We start from the raw sequence: 15559 nt of genomic DNA, 5'->3' as shown, positions 1-15559 counted from the left end.
AAACATATACTTTCCATTTGGCAGCTCCAACCTAAAGCTAGACATTTTTCTCATGCGTGGATTATTATTAGAGGGAAAAGTCATTAGTGGCCGTCAGTATTATTATTATTATTATTATTATTATTATTATTATTATTATTATTATTATTATTATTATTATTATTATTGAGCAGTATCTCTCTCTCTCTCTCTCTCTCTCTCTCTCTCTCTCTCTCTCTCTCTCTCTCTCTCTCTCTCTCTCTCTCTCTCTCTCTCTCTCATTATTCCCTGTTTTGCACCGCTGACCTATTTTACTACACTCGTTCACTCACTTAGGCGGGAGGTGGAGGTAATCATGCTGAGGCCGTGAGGGAACCTAAGCCAGCGTATTGTTCGTCTATTTGTCGTGTGATGCTATTCTGGGGACAAAACCATTGCTTTACCATGTGATGTACCTTAGTCTAGCGGCACTTACTCCTCATAGTTTCAGGTATACTTTTTATACGTTTAATATTTGTCAGAGTACTTTTTTTTTTTTATGTAAGAGGTGCAATGGTTTAGAGATACAAAAAAAAAAAGGCCCACTAGAGATGTCAGTCCCAATACAGTATAGAAAGGATTATCCAAAATAAGAAGCGCCGTGAGGCCTCCTTAAAAGATAATAGGTAGAAGGAAATACTGAAGCGGGCAGGGGTATGTTCAAAGTTTACCTGTGCAAGGGATGAAAGACTGAAAATACTGATAAAGTAAGAAACGAAACATTTGCCTTAAAGTAAGGTTAGAAAGTCCGGCGTGTCCCTAACGTGGCCAACGTGACCTTGAGCACCACGTTGCTCCGTCAAGCATCAAACGGCTTAAAATCAAGGACTGTGCAGGACCCTTGCTTAAATTTTTACGTAAACTATAGCAGGAACATCACACGTATAGATTAACTCACTGAAGACACTAACTTAATGAAAAGTTCGAAGAATAAAATGTTAGCATGAAAAAAGTCAAGGAAAAAACTGCCAAACGATGAAAACACGAAAAAGGCCAACGGAAAGAAAACCCAATGAACTACAGAAAATTTCATTAGATTCGATCAGCTTTTTGGCACGCAGAGAAAATGGGATTTAAAGAGTGAAAACGAACAAAATCGGGAAAAATGTTACGGTACCTTGCGGTAAGTGGGTGGGCGGAGCCAGGCGGGGTGTCACAGATAGCGGCAGCCAGCCAGTGTAGCCAAGACCTTAGTGCACGCAAGAGGGAGGCCGCTGCTGCCTGCATACTCAGCCACGCACACCTTCACTGCTACAGGTGGGATGCTCATCAAACTTACACATCGCTGTTTACTTGCTTTTGACCTTTATGAAGAAGTGTGATTTGTGAGTCTGTTCCGCTCGGTAGTGAGGCGAGGACCAGCTGTATGGGGTGAGATAGTATTTCGCATTCACGGCTTATTTTTAGGACTAATGCGCCATTGATAGACTCCGGGAGAAGCAAGACGGGTTCTGGCAGGGACAGAAGTGCTTTGGGTTGCTGGGACAGGAGAGTAAGGGAGAGGGGGTAGGGAGAAGAGATGAATGCCACTTCTTCCCCAGCCAACCTGTATCTGGTGATCTTATCCCTAATAATTTCCGCTAGCAACTGTTCAACTCGCCACAATTTCGTGCATACCTGCCTCGTCCAGGTGATGCTCCCTAGAACACACGTGATCATATACCGTTATGCTACTGTGCTCTGTAACTCGTTCTTTCAGGATTAGTGATTACAATAACATGATTTAAGAAACATTCTGCGATACTTCTGCGCTGCACCTCCACTACATTCCAAAGGTAGTTGAAGTTACACGGGGTTTTATTTATTTATTATTATTATTATTATTATTATTATTATTATTATTATTATTATTATTATTATTATTATTTTTATTTTATTTTTTTTATGGTTCTGTTGGCAATTAGCAAGATTTCGATATTGTTAACAGGAGGAACACTTGAGAATCCGGCTACTCATCTCTGTGGCTTTTAAAAACAGTCGTGGTGAAAAAGCAAAGCATTTCAGAATACCAGATGCGACTACTGAAATCGACATTGTATTGTATGGTGTGACTCTTTTTCTTATAAATATCATCAGTAACGGTTTGCTGGACACCTTCACGTGATCAAATTAACATAAGTTAGGCAATACAAGCAAGAAATCCCCTCAGCTGTTCTCTACCCAAACCTGTCTTGACCAGGAACAATCCGTGGACCGTACCATATTGCTCTCTCTCTCTCTCTCTCTCTCTCTCTCTCTCTCTCTCTCTCTCTCTCTCTCTCTCTCTCTCTCTCTCTCTCTTACCATCCTTGCTCAGTCCTCACTCCATAACCTTGCATGCACATCCTTGAAATCACATGCAGCAGTTTTTCTCTATCAGTAAGGCATTCTGCAGATTCACAGTGACACGTATAACTTTTTTCGTCCTTTCTCCTCCAAGTGGACGTCTCTCGAAGTGAATATAGAAAATAAGTGGTAGGTTGATAGCTGGGATTTTTTTTTTTTTTTATCCATCTGTCAGTCTACATTACATTAATCTAGAAGTGAGGAAATGAGAACATTACACCACACTAAATAAATCAGAAGTGAGAGAAGATAATGATAATACATTGATGAAGACGAAAAGACAAAGAAGGAGGAGATGAGAACATTACAACACACTCAACGAGAAGGAAGAGAAGAAAATGAGGATGTGGTGCATAAACAGAAAAATACGAAGAGACTGGCAATGGCTGGGCGATTGGCTGGATAACTTTCGGACTGGTTGGCTGGCTGGCTGACTGGGTGGATTGATTGGAGGCAGAAGCTAAGAGGATGGATGAAACTGTATGATGACAAGGTACAGAGGAACCATCTCATCTCAAACCAGAGACAATAGAAAGAAACATGTAGCATCCTTGACGTAGCTGATTTACCGCTAACAATCTGTTATCGCAAAGAATTTGTTAAAAAAAAAAAAGATGCTTATCAGAGCTGGACAAAATTAAAATGGTACGTAGAGGTTAAGCTTGTTAAATCTTTCAGGATATACATAAAACAATATAATTAATAAAATTTGAGTGTCTTGCTCTTGGGCTGGACAAAATTAAATGGTAGAGATTAGTCTAGTCAGATCTTCAGCCTATGCATAAAACAATACTAGGAGCGATATATAAAACTCATTAGTGTCTTGTTCCTGGCCCAGCATTTTGAAACACTTTGGACACATAAGAAATATTTTTAAAGGCCATAGAGATGGTGAGTCGAGTTCTCATGCATGTTTCCCCATTGAAGATGCAGAATCACTATTAAACTATCACTTGGCCTATGAAAACTCACTATTTTCACTGAAGCCTGTTAAAAGTTAAGATAACCATATTCTGAAACGTTTACCCATCACACTTCCAATACACTCCAAGGGCTTCTAAGGATTATTAAGATTTTTTTTTTTTTTTGATTCTAGCGACAGTAACAAAATTTCTACTAACATGAGAAATAGTCTTAGAAACCCTGCTCGTCATCTCTGTGGCCTTTGAAAACAGTTGTGGTGTGGGAGCAAAGCGTTTCAGAATTCATTTTTTTTTAATAAGCTATTTTATTTTATTTTTTTTTTAAGGATGTATTTTATGCTTCTAGCGACAGATTAACGGGATTTGTACATTATTAACAGAAGTAATCTTGAGAACCCGGCTGACAATCTCTCTCTTTTTTTTTTTTTTTTTTTTCAATATTCGGTGAGAGCAAAACGTTTCAGAATACGGGCCTTAACACGCCACTTGTTGTAGCTTCGTGTTGCTCAGTAGCGTTTTCTTGATGAGTAGCGGCCGCGTACGTGTTACTGAAGCATAACACAGCTGGCCATTTGGCGCCCTTGAGGTAGCGGCTGCAGAATACATCCGTGACTATTAAACAAGAGCTGTGTGTGTGTGTGTGTGTGTGTGTGTGGGAGTAGTAATCTATAAACCTTGTGAGCGAATACGTGTTGGAGCAGTGTTGGCATCTCTCTCTCTCTCTCTCTCTCTCTCTCTCTCTCTCTCTCTCTCTCTCTCTCTCTCTCTCTCTCTCTCTCTCTCTCTCTCTCTCTCTCTCGTGTGTATAAAGCGGAAAATGAATGTCATGATGAAAGTGAATAGTTTTGATTCGCTCAGTCAGTCAGTCAGTCAACCATGCAATCAATCTGTCAATCAACTTCCCAGTGAGTCAGTAAGTAGCTGACTCACTCAGCTCGTCAGTCAATCAGTCCTTCACTCATTCAGTTGCATGTCTAGTCTAGCAGTCACCCAGTCAGTCGTCACGCACTCTCACAATTCACTCAGCTAGTTGATCAGTCAGTCACCCATTCACTCATGCAGTCAGTCAATCAATCACTTTCACTCATTTACTTAGCTAGTCAATCAATCAGTTAGTTACTCACGTAGTCAGTCAGTCAGTCAGTCAGTCAGTGAATCAGTCAACTAGTCAGTTATTCATCCAACCAATCAGTCAGTCAACTAGTCAGGTCAATCATGCACTGTCAGTTAGTCAGTCAGTTATCCAGCCAGCCACTCGGTCGCTCAGACGGCCAGTCAGCCCGTCAGTCAGCCACCCAGTTAATCTCCAAGTCACTCAGACAGCCTTCCCGCCAGGTCAGTCAATCATCCAGCCAGTCAGCCACCCACCCAGACCACCCAGACAGTCATTTACCCACCTAGTCACTCAGCTATCCACCCAGTCAGTCAGTCAGCCAGTCAGCCAGCCAGTAAGTCGTTTGCTCTCTCGCTGCCAGTTGCGTTGCCACATCATTGCTCAAGTTTCTCGTGCGCAGAGGTGGTCCGGTCCGCGTGTCTGCCTCTGTGTGCGTGCGTCTGTGTGTCTGTTTGTCCGTCTGCCTCTTGGCCCCCGGCGAGGTCACACTGACTAGTTTTCCCCATGTCGAGAGGGCGAGAGGGAGATCTGGTAGTGGTATCTCTAAGTCCCTTTCTTTCTGGGAATCGCTTAACTTTCATGGTAATCTGTTTTTGTTTGTGGGAGGGAGAAACTGCAAACCCGTTCCTGTGTTGTGCGAGGAGTTGGAGGAGGAGGAGGAGGAGGAGGAGGAGGAGTTTGGAGGTGGAGGAGGAGGAGGAGGAGGAGGAGGAGGAGAAGGAGGAGGAGGAGGAGGAGGTGTCTGACTGTGTGACTATGGTTCTGCTTGGTTATACGTATGCCTGCCTTGCCTGCTTGACTGCTCTCTCTCTCTCTCTCTCTCTCTCTCTCTCTCTCTCTCTCCTCTCTCTCTCTCTATCTCTCTCTCTCTCTCTCTCTCTCTCTCTCTCTCTCATTTTTACCCAGTTGTGTTTAGCGATTATAGGTACTAGAAAGGTATTTTATTAACCACAAGCATGCAAATAGTTGTAATATGTATAGATCTAAAGTTACGTATTTTAATGTCATCATGTCTCAGTATGTATATTTATTTATTTATTTGTTTGTTTATTCTCATTTCTTTTTTTTTTCTTTCCTTCTTTCTTTATATCTCCCTTCTTTTTATCACACACTCCTCTCCTCTGTCACCTCTTTTGTAATCCATTGCAAGTGGCTGTATTTTATCATGGGGAAACTGTGTTTTTTACGCCATTCAGACATCTCCCCTTCCTCACTTTTCCCTCGTATTCCCTTCAATATTCAGTTTCTCTTTGTTCTCGTAATAATGGGTATTTTTATGTTTTTTTTTTTTTTCCAGTCTATTCATTGACTTGTATATTATAATTAAGACTCTCTTGTCTCCCTTTTTTTCAGGCGTTACTATTTTATTATTATTATTATTATTATTATTATTATTATTATTATTTTAGTCTCATCATACGCTATTTTATTCGTATTCTTTTATTTTTTTAGTTTTTTTTTTTTAGTTCGGCTACAATCTATTGCAGCTATTTCTTGTATTGTTTCTAATTTTTTGATGTGATCTTTATGTTGAAAGGCCGCTCTTGTGTTCCTCGGCACCCTATGTGTTTAAAACAAATGTCTTTTTAGTTTTCTGGATAGAAAGAGAGAGAGAGAGAGAGAGAGAGAGAGAGAGAGAGAGAGAGAGAGAGAGAGAGGAGGGGAAGGAGAAACAGACAAAAAGATAAACAGACTGACTGATTGGCAGACGTAGGCAATATAAGCAATAACAAACAGACGAACAGACAGAAAGACAGAGACCAGATAAACAGAGAGAAACAGACAGATGGACAGAGCAGAGACAAACAGACAGTAACAAGACATATTGACAGAGAGAGAGAGAGAGAGAGAGAGAGAGAGAGAGAGAGAGAGAGAGAGAGAGAGAGAGAGAGAGAGAGAAAACTAAACGCACCCTGCTTTTCCAAACAATAGTTAAAAAAAAAACGAGAAAGAAATAAAAAGTAAAGAATAAAAAAAAAAAAAAAAAACTGACATGCACTGAGGTGAGGGAAGAGGTGAATCACTTTGGTATTTGTTTACACGACCTTGGCAGAGGAAACTGAAAGGAGACGGGACGGGACAGGAGGCGCTGTTGCTGTGAGCGTGAGGAGGAGGAGGAGACGAGCAGGAAAGCAGGCAGGGAAGCAGCAGACGGAGGCAGGGAACGGAGAGAGGCAGACGAGAGGAAGGGGGGAGGGGGGCAAGAGAAGCTGCGAGGGTCAGATCTTAGGAATGAGAAAGAGCATGGAAGAGGAGGAGAAGGAGGAGGAGGAGGAAGAGAACGAGGAGGAGGAAGTGGAGGAGGAGGAGGGGAAGGAGGATGAGGGCATATTGCATGTAAAGGGAGAGGAAAAGGAAGAGGTGGAGGAGGGCAGAGTGTATGTAGATGGCGAGGAAAAGGAGCAGGATGATGATGATGATGATGATGAGGGAGGAGGGGAGGAGGAGGAGGAGGAGGAAGGCAGAGTGTACATAGAGGGCGAGGAAAACGAGGAGGAAGAGGATAGAACTTGCTTATTTGGTTAGTTACGTAGCCATGTTAGTTTTCAGAGAATTCGTGGTCTGTGCATGAACTGAAAAGCTAGGAGGAGGTGGTGGTGTGCTGGTGGTGGTGATGGTGGAGAAAGAAGGTACCATTTAGCTATAATACATAATCTAATTTTCTGCTTTTTATTTATTTATTTATTTATTTATTTATTTATTTATTTATTTATTTATTATTTTTTTGGGGGGTTAATGTACTTATGCGTTTCTAGAGAGAGAGGGAGGAGAGTGAGAGAGAGAGAGAGAGAGAGAGAGAGAGAGAGAGAGAGAGAGAGAGAGAGAGAGAGAGAGAGAGAGAGAGAGAGAGAGAGGAGAGAGAGACCTATACTTGTCAGAACTGTGTAGTCGCAAAGGAAGAATAAGTAATAAAAATAAATAAGGTTGGAATATTCGCTTCTAACCAGAATAGTGGAGAGAGAGAGAGAGAGAGAGAGAGAGAGAGAGAGAGAGAGAGAGAGAGAGAGAGAGAGAGAGAGAGAGAGAGAGCCACGTAAGAAAATAAGCTCAATTTCCACAAGCCCCATTCATCCCTTCACATCTTAGACGCGTCGCAGGTGTGAGTCAACAGGTGTGTAAAGGCTGAGGTAATGAACGGTGTGTGTGTGTGTGTGTGTGTGTGTTGGGTAAGGACGGTGAGAGAGAGAGAGAGAGAGAGAGAGAGAGAGAGAGGAGAGAGAGAGAGAGAGAGAGAGAGAGAGAGAGAGAGAGAGAGAGAGAGTTTATTAATAGCCATTCATGAAGAATACATTTGACAGTAAATTTGTATATATTGAAAGGCTAGCCTTTTTAAAGCTGTGGCTTTTCAAGCAAGAAAACATAAAACGCACATTTGTAATCAAAATTGAAAGAGATAAAAACACAAGATGAAATTCAAAGAGATGAAATACATACATAGAGATAATATTCAAAGAGATAAAAAAAAAAAAACATACAAAGAGATGAAAAAAAAAAAACATAACATACATAATTGCAATAAAAAATTCAAAGAGATTAAATACATGCATGTATATTAAAGATTTATTACTGAATTCAATTTGTTGGCAATGAGCAGCACAGAAAAGTGACTCAAGACGAGGAGTAAATCTGTATCTGGATGATTTCAAAGTATATATTTTCTTCATTGAGGTAATTAGTTGAGGTGGTGGATGGTGAGTAGTCTTCCATGTTTAGCCAGGATCTGGAGTATGGCAAGGCTGGATGCCACCTCGTTACAGGACTTATAAAAAGAGAGAAAGAGAGAGAGAGAAAAAAAGAATAGTATCATTCCTTAAAATAAATACACTATTTGCTAGAATTTAAAGTATTAATTGATAAAAAACGGACAATAGAGTTGATATTGAGTTACATACAACAGTATCATTGGTGTATAATGAGAAAAAAACATCAAGGTAAATTTACCTTTTTATAAAGATGAACAATATAAAACTATGTTAATACAATGAGATAAGGTGTTTTTTAAATTTTCTTTATAACTGGCTGTGGATTATACCACCTTTAATATGGCCAGGAATAGCATTCCAAACTATGTATCTCTGATACATGTAAGAATGTTTAAACAGTGCAGCGATGAGGAGGAGGACGGAGATGATGATATCTGGTGGGATATCCATGAGAGAAATTGTTGTTAATGTTATTTATTGGTAATTCGAAGTAAAGACAAGAGGCGGTGTAGAGCTTACAGATGTCAGGTGTCTTCAGGATTTGTGTCTGTTTGAACAGCGGGGAGGTATGAGCACAGTAGTCACTACCTGTGACAATTCTATTGGCTCTTTTATAAAGAGAAATGAGGCAGTTGAGGAGTGTTGGGTTGAGAGGGAGAGAGCCTCCTATGGCTTCTTCGGCAGCGAAATATTGATTTTATTTATTTATTTATTTATTTATTTTATTTATTTTTTTACTTTATTTATTAAGGTGGTGTTGGTGCATCCCCAAATCCACAGACAGTGATTAATTTGGCTCAGTACTAATATGTGTATAATGATTTTTCTTGTTGCTGTGTTGAAGTATGAATTAAGCCGATTGATATATATTAGCATGCCTATAACCTTTTAATTAAGTTAATTTATGTGGGTATCAAAATTCATAAACCGGTCCATGTGTAGGCCCTGATTTTTTACATGTATACTTGGACTGACGCTGGTACCATCAAACTTTATAACTATATCATCTGAGCAAAGAGACTTATTGCCAATAAAAATACACTGTGTTTTGCTTTGATTAATCATTACCTCAATCCTGAGGAAATATGATTTGTCTTAAAGACAATGTAGGTTCAGTTTCATCAACCAATTCTGACAAGTTTGATAGAAAATTCTGGTGAAGGAATTGTGTCATCTGCTTATTGAACTAGAGTACATTCATATATGTAATTTGCCACGTCATTAATATATATATATATATATATATATATATATATATATATATATATATATATATATATATATATATATATATATATATATATATATATATATATATATATATATATATATATATATATATATATATATATATATATATATATATATATATATATATATATATATATATATATATATATATATATATATATATATATATATATATATATATATATATATATATATATAGTGAATAGAATTGGCCCCAATATTGAGCCTTGTGGGACACCAAAACTTACTTTTGTTTTACAGGGAATGGTCTTATTGATTTTTACGGATTGAGTTCTATTAGCAAAGTAGCTACTGAACCAATGACAGTCATTGTTAAGTAGTGCACATTTCCCTCATCAGAATATTGTGGATACACTGAGAGAGAGAGAGAGAGAGAGAGAGAGAGAGAGAGAGAGAGAGAGAGAGAGAGAGAGAGAGAGAGAGAGAGAGAGAGAGAGAGAGAGTTGTGTTTGTAGGATATTGCATTAAGAGGATTAATATTATTGTACTTCTGAAAGCTGTGGTCAATAAACTTCATTCTATCTGTGTGTGTGTGTGTGTGTGTGTGTGTGTGTGTGTGTGTGTGTGTGTGTGTGTGTGTGTGTGTGTGTGTGTGTGTGTGTGTGTGTGTGTGGCCTTGCGCCACCCACACCTGCGAGTGAACATGAACATACAAGGCAAACACGTGCATCTAATTACGTAAATCTATTTGCCTGTCTGTATAGAAAGTGTTATGGGTGAGGACGCTGAGTGAAAGAGAGAGAGAGAGAAAGGGAAAGAAAGAGAGAGAGAGAGAGAGAGAGAGAGAGAGAGAGAGAGAGAGAGAGAGAGAGAGAGAGAGAGAGAGAGAGAGAGAATATCATGTTTCAGTAGCTTTACACCTCACTTTCAGTACATTTTTCACTTCACAAACAAAAATAACACCGCTTGATCAAATCTCCCGCGCATAGAAACCAACAAACAGGAGAAACAGGTAACACAAGGATTAGAAAACTCTCACCACTATTAATTGCAGTTTCTCTTGTGTTCTTACTTTCTTATTTCGAACAAAAATGGACACAAAAAAAAAAAAAAAATGGACAACATATAGAAAGCTAACCTTACTGAAGAGACATCCTTACAAAACTCGGAATTTACACATTAAACTGAGCTGAATTCTCTTAGTGCCTGCATTACCTTCGTCGATCCGTGTGGAAAGGGAAATTTGCCATTGCTTTGACCGATATATTGGTAGTAATGATGATGGTAATAGTGATAGGCATGTCAATTAGGTGCGGGTGGTGCATGAAAAGCATATCTTCCTCCATCTCTTCCTCCTCTTCTTCCTCCTCTTCTCATATTTAACAATCTTTGCAGCTCCCTCCTTTGATCAGCTACAACTTGTAAACCCTCTGTTGCGCTACAGTCTGTCAAATAGTTTCGTAGTTCAGAAAAGAAAAAAAAAAGCTCCGATTTTGCCTTCTTTCAATGCTAACCTCCTCTTTCTATCTTATATTTAACAACCTCTCTCTTTTCATGAGTGAACTATAACTTTTTTTTACACACTTTTATTACACTAGTCTCCTGCATAGTTTCGTACCTTAGAAGAGACATGAATGTCACTCTTTTTCCTCCTTTCAGTGTTCCTTCATCTCTTCCTCCTCCTCTTCCTCTCTCTCCTTTCCGTCTTCCACCTCCTCCTCCTCCTCCTCCTCCTCCTCCTCCTCCTCCTCTCGTCTTTCTCTTTTTTCCTCCTTTCAGTGTCTATGCCAACAACAGCCTTTCGCAACTGTCCTGAACAACTCTGAATGTAGGCACCTGCCGAAACGATAATTATTCCCAGTGATGTCTAAAGCACTGGATCAGGAGGTGCTGTGAACTTATCATTAAACCCAGCTGTGACCTCACTGAACGTTTCCTTTTGTGTCTTACAATACAAGGGGGCAGTCACAGCGTGCCCTCAAAAATACAACTTTCTTCCTTCACACAAAACTACAAGCATCTAATAACACACACACCCTTCACTCAAAATTCAAAATTATCATGGCGACTCCTACACCAGCCTCGGAGTCCCCATCTTGGCAGGGGATCACAAATGTCACCAGGTCGGACTGCTCTTCTGGTATCGACCCTAAGTGTCTTGACACCCAGCTCAACTTTTTCTTCGTTAATTTCTGCAACATTCGCGGTCTTAGATCTGATTTTCAATCTGTAGAACGCCACTTCTCTACTAAACCTCATCTGCTTTTCTTCACTGAAACACAGGTGTCTGAGGCAACTGACAGTAGCCCCTTTTCTGTTCCCTCCTACTTTCTCTATCCTCATTTTCAGTTCAAAGCTGGATGTTGCGTTTATGTGCACAGTGACTGAACCTACTCTCGTGTCCATGCTCTTAAATCTTCCGAGTCTTCCACCATCTGGATACGACTACAGAGACACTCTCAAACTAAATTTATTTGTGCTGTATACCTCTCACCTAACTCCTCTGACTATAAGAAATTCTTTGACTACTTAACTTCTAAAGTGGAGCACATTCTGACTCTTCCCTTTTGCGGAGATCTCCATTCTTGGAGACTTCAATGTTCACCACCAGCTTTGGCTTTCCTCTCCCTTCACTGACCATTCTGGTGAACTAGCCTTCAACTTTGCAATCCTCCACGACCTAGAGCAATTGGTGCAACACCCTACTCGAATTCCTGACCGTCTTGGAGATACGGCTAACATTCTTGACCTTTTCCTGACCTCTAATCCTTTTGTTTATGTTATTACCCTCTCTTCTCCGTTGGGCTCCTCCAATCACAATCTCATATCTTTATCTTGTCCTATCGCTCCAATCCCTCCTCAGGATCCCCCTAAGCGAAGGTGCCTCTGGCGTTTTGCCTCTGCTAGTTCGGGGGACCTGAGGAGGTATTATGCTGATTTTCCTTGGAATGCCTACTGCTTCCGTGACAGAGACCCATCTTTGTGTGCTGAGCGCATAACAGAAGTGATAGTGTCTGGCATGGAGGCGTACATTCCTCACTCTTTTCTCGAACTAAACCTTCCAAACCTTGGTTTAACACAGCCTGTTCTTGTGCTATACATGGTAGAGAGGTGGCCCACAAAAGGTGCTTAAGCCTTCCATCACCAGAATCTTATGTACTTTATATTTCTGCCCAGAACCATGCCAAGTCTTTTCTCTAACTAGCCAAAAACTCCTTCATTAATAGAATGTGTCAAAATCTTTCAAAATCTAACTCCTTTCATGACTTACGGCACCTAGCCAAAAACATCTGCAATAACTTTGCTTCTTCTTCTTTCCCTCCTTTATTTCAACCAGATGGCACCACTGCTATTACATCTATCTCTCTAAAGGTGAACACTTCTCTCAGACCTTTGCTAAAAACCCTACTTTGGACGATTTAGGGCTTGTTCCTCCCTCTCCTCCACCCTCTGACTACTTCATGCTACCTATTAAAATTCTTCGCAATGATGTTTTCCATACTCTCGCTGACCTAAATCCTTGGAAGGCTTATGGACCTGATGGGGTCCCTCCTATTGTTGTCCGAAACTGTGCCTCCGTGCTTGGACCTTGCCTAGTCAAACTCTTTCAGCTCTATCTGTCAACCTTTCCTTCTTGCTTGAAGTTTGCCTACATTCAGCTGGTTCCTAAAAAGGGTGACCGTTTTAATCCCTCAAACCACCGTCCTATTGCTTTAATTTCCTGCCTCTCTAAAGTTTTTGAATCTATCCTCAACAGGAAGATTCTTAAACACTTCACAACCTTTATCTGATCGCCAGTATGGGTTCCATCAAGGTTCCTCTACTGGTGACCTTCTGGCTTTCCTTACTGAGTCTTGGTCATCCTCTTTTAGAGATTTTGGTGAAACTTTCGCTGTTGCCTTAGACATATCAAAAAGCTTTTGATAGAGTCTGGCAGAAGGCTTTGATTTCCAAACCTATCCTCCTACGGCTTCTATCCTTCTCTCTGTAACTTCATCTCAAGTTTTCTTTCTGACCGTTCTATTGCTGCTGTGTTATATGGACACTGTTCTTCTCCTAAATCTATTAACATTGGTGTTCCTCAGGGTTATGTCCAGTCATCAACTCTCTTCCTATTATTCATCAATGATCTAAACCAAACTTCTTGTCCTATCCACTCCTACGCTGATGACACCACCCTGCACTTTTCCACGTCTTTTCATAGACGTCCAACCCTTCAGAAAGTAAACTGCTCACACAGGAAAGCCACAGAACGCCTGACATCTAATCTCTCTAAAATTTCTGATTGGGAAAGAGCAAACTTGGTATTGTTCAGTGCCTCAGAAATTCAATTCTTCCATCTATCAACTCGACACAACCTTCCAGACAACCATCCCCTCTTCTTCAGTGACATTCAACTGTCCCCCTCTTCTACACTGGACATCTTCGGTCTGTCCTTCACTTATAATCTGAACTGGAAACTTCACATCTTATCTCTAGCTAAAACAGCTTCTATGAAGTTAGGTGTTCTGAGACGTCTCAGCCAGTTTTTCTCACCCCCCAGCTGTTAACTCTGTACAAGGGCCTTATCCGTCCATGTATGGAGTATGCTTCACATGTCTGGGGGGGTTCCACTCATACCGCTCTTTTAGACAGGGTGGAATCAAAAGCCTTTCGTTTCATAAACTCCTCTCCTCTAACTGACTGTCTTCAGCCTCTTTCTCATCGCCGCAATGTTGCATCTCTAGCTATCTTATACCGTTATTTTCATGCCAACTGCTCTTCTGATCTTGCTAACTGCATGCCTTCTCTTCTCCCGCGGCTTTGCTGCACAAGACTCTTCTTTTTCTCACCCTTATTCTGTCCAGCTCTCTAATGTATGAGTTAACGAGTATTCTTAATCATTCATCCCTTTCTCTGGTAAACTCTGGAACTTCCTGCCTGCTTCTGTATTTCCACTTTCCTATAACTTAAATTCCTTCAAGAGGGAGGTTTCAAGATACTTTTCCATTAGTTTTTGACTACCGCTTCGGACCCTCTTCAGGGACCGGCATTTCAGTTGGCTTTTTTTTTTTTTTTTATTAGATTTTTTGTTGCCCTTGGCCGGTTGTCCTTCCTACATAAAAAAAAAAAAATGACTATCAGTGATAAGAGGTTAACTGGTTTTCATGGATCGTTCTATGCATTTCAAGGTTACTGCGCCTACACATCATGCTGGTACCGAATGCGAATTTAGGGCATTTGGTCGGCATAGTGTGTGTTGAGTTTGGTGCATTCAGTAGGAGAGAATTGTGCGTATGTGGCTGTGTGGTGCTGGTGCTGGTGCTGGCGGATGTTATGGTCTTTATAACCTCTGTCCTGTGACGTGTTTATAATTCAGCATGGCTTTTTGTTTCTTTCTCTTTTTAGGATGCACGGGAAAATGGAACAATAGGGTGCTGTGGCGAGTAAGTGGGGTACAGTAATAGTTGTGGCCTAGTTAGTTAGAAAAACGTATTGAAATAGTTGTTTAGTTAAAAAAGAAATATTATGGGATTGAAGATTACAAACAGTATCAGCAAAATAACATAATCAGGAAGGCTAATCATTAACTGACTGACTGACTAACTAACCAACTAACTGACTGACTGATTAACCAACTAAGTAACAAACTTTCCTTTTTCATTTATTCATTTATTTATTTTTTTTTTTAGGGTGCATAAAAAAAATGGAAATAATAGGACAAGATAGGTTGTAAGTGGATGTGTTAATAGACGCATTGTATGAACTGTCACCTAGTTAGAAAAAAATATCGAACCAGTGACCTGGTTAGAGAAAAAAATGAGAATCGTAAAGAGTAAGAACAGTAAGGAAAATGTCGGTGTAGTGATGTAGTAGTCAGAAAGAAAAAAAAACGTAACTTAGCACAGCATACGTAACAGTTTACAAAGAAAATGAAAGGAAGGAACACGTGGTTGTGGTGGCGTGACGTAGCAGTGTGTGGCGGTGAAAGTGTTTGGACGAAGGTGTTTGTTTGAGTTTCATATAAGCCACTTGACGCGGAGGAAGTGAGGCAGGCAGGAAGGAAGGAAGGAAAGAAGGAAGGAAGGAATGCAGGTCTTGCAACAGAACACAGAGGCGAATTTAGAAGGGAAGAAAGAAGGAATGTCAGTCTTGTAACAGATAGAACACAGAAGAAGAAAGAAAGGTGGCTCCTATAACAGAGGGAAGGAGTTTAGAAGCAAAGAAAGAAGGAAGAAATGTAGGTCTTGTAACAGAACACAGAGGCAAATTTAAAAGGCAAG

The 15559-nt window shown here is 40.3% G+C and overlaps 1 protein-coding gene across 4 annotated transcripts in view; it reads left to right on the top strand.

The window, feature by feature from the left end:
* The first annotated feature begins 1140 nt into the window (after positions 1 to 1140).
* LOC135105697 (uncharacterized) overlaps positions 1141 to 15559 on the top strand; it is a 48578-nt gene continuing 34159 nt past the window's right edge. The window contains exons 1-2 of one of the 4 annotated variants that reach the window (XM_064014089.1): positions 1197 to 1275; positions 14685 to 14722. The gene's annotated coding sequence lies outside the window, so the exon portion shown is untranslated. Of the gene's footprint in view, positions 1276 to 14684; positions 14723 to 15559 lie in introns of all 4 variants that reach the window. The other 3 variants (XM_064014088.1, XM_064014092.1, XM_064014091.1) reach the window with 3 other exon arrangements.

The sequence above is a fragment of the Scylla paramamosain genome, chromosome 12 (assembly GCF_035594125.1).
Source record: "Scylla paramamosain isolate STU-SP2022 chromosome 12, ASM3559412v1, whole genome shotgun sequence".
Classification (NCBI taxonomy): Eukaryota; Metazoa; Arthropoda; class Malacostraca; order Decapoda; family Portunidae; genus Scylla; species Scylla paramamosain.
Note: the sequence above shows the minus strand (reverse complement) of the source record. Positions and strands in the feature narration are given on the sequence as shown.